The sequence below is a fragment of the Microtus ochrogaster genome, chromosome 10 (genome assembly GCF_000317375.1).
Source record: "Microtus ochrogaster isolate Prairie Vole_2 chromosome 10, MicOch1.0, whole genome shotgun sequence".
Lineage (NCBI taxonomy): Eukaryota > Metazoa > Chordata > Mammalia > Rodentia > Cricetidae > Microtus > Microtus ochrogaster.
Genome location: NC_022016.1, coordinates 29,487,892 through 29,489,803, shown reverse-complemented (window position 1 = coordinate 29,489,803; position 1,912 = coordinate 29,487,892).

Sequence of the window (1,912 nt, the reverse complement as noted above, 5' to 3'; positions counted from 1 at the left end):
CTTGCATATCATCATAGAACCTTCATATGGTGATGGATGGAGATAGAGACAGAGACCCACACTGGAGCTCAATTACTATTTAAATTTATTTTAGTTTTATATGTGTGTGTGTACATACACATGGGTATTTATGTAACTACTGACCTATCTCTCCTAGCATCCGTTTACCATTTTTACAATTTAATTTTTATGCTATCATTTAGATACAGATATTTGATAAATACATTATTAAACTATCAGTTGGACTTGAAGTAGTTAAAAGGATACTATTTTTCTGTCATGAAATTGCTATTTCTTTGTTTAGAGGAAGAAGTCATAACACGTTGCTACTCTTAGATAAGTCATACACTTATGACTGAATTATTAATTAAATTTGTTTCCCTTTACTAGTTCAATATAAATTCAACTGTTATTTATGGTCCAACAATTATTAGGTAATAAACAAAGAACAAGAACTTTAAGAGAATTACGTCAACTAAGTATTCAGAAGCTGTTATATCCATTTATAATCATCACAAAAATACAAGCTTAGTGAGTGGTGACCTACTTTATATCATGCTGAATTATTTAATTGTGTAAACACTATAGGATTTATCTCTATTTGGAAGTATGCCCTACATGCAAACTCACTCCACTACTTCTACTGCACCAGGATTTGTTTATATTGTTCCCTAGACATCTCCTGTTAAAGCAATCAACAGTGACTTACCTATAGAGCCATATTCTTTGCTGACTCTTTGTCTCTTTATCTCAGCAAATGCTAAAAATAACAAATGATGCAATCAGAAAAACCAGTAAAAATTATAAACACAACCAACTAAAACTGGAGATGGACTTAATGATTGTCTAAACTCAATCAGGAAATGAAGCGTTGTCTACGTGCTATAGTAATATAGATAGTATATTTAATAAATGGCAAACATATGTAATATTTACATATAAATTCAGATACACATGTATAGCAATACATACGCGTGTGTTATATGTATGTGAATTTAGTTTTTGATGACTTTTTAAAATTAATACAATGAAAGTTAACTGATCATGACTGCCAAAGATTCAATTATTTAATGACAAGTCTGTGCCTCTAAAAAAGGAATGCAATTTGTAATATTTCTGGTTTAATATCATTTGAGTGTGTGTCAGTGTGCATGTGATAGTTTGCAGGTTTACATGTGGAAGGAGGACAGAGGATTCTACTTGGATGTGGTTATGCAGAGTTTTTTGAGTCAGAGTTTCTCACTAGCCAGAACCTGGCCAGAATTCCCTGGGATCCACTTGTCTGTGATACCGCCCAGAGACTGCTAATGGGCTCTCAGCTCTGCCTGTTTTTGTGGGTTCAGAAACATAAACTCATGTTCTGAGTTTACAAGGGTAGCAATTCTGCCTGAGCTATTGCTACAGACTTTTGGTTCTTTTTAATATATATCATAGGCATGTCATGGGTCTCAGATTTCATATTATAAAAGTAATATGAAAGAGTCGTACAAAACTCTAAGGGAAACATTTCTCTGAAAACACCCAGTTTTAGTTAATACCTCTGTACTACTTAAAAAATAAACATAGGAAATCTGCAGAGAATTTAGGTAAAATCCATCAAGTTGCTCTCTCTCAGGACGATTAATATACACTATTTTAATATAAATTTAAAGATATATTTTTCAGATGGTTAAGTTGGCTTGGAAAATTTTATTTCATTTTAATAAAGGAAGTTTCTGCATCGCCCACATAGCAAAGAAAAATATAAACAGTAACAAGTGTAACAGAAAGTCATGACCAGCTTATCTTAGATAACAGTTAAAAAAAATATTGTCAAAATAAAGGCCCAAACAACCCAGCTGGAAGCTCTTACACATAGGAAGTGACTTCAGTTATTTCCCAACTTACTGTTGCTGCTACTGTGTTTATAGTT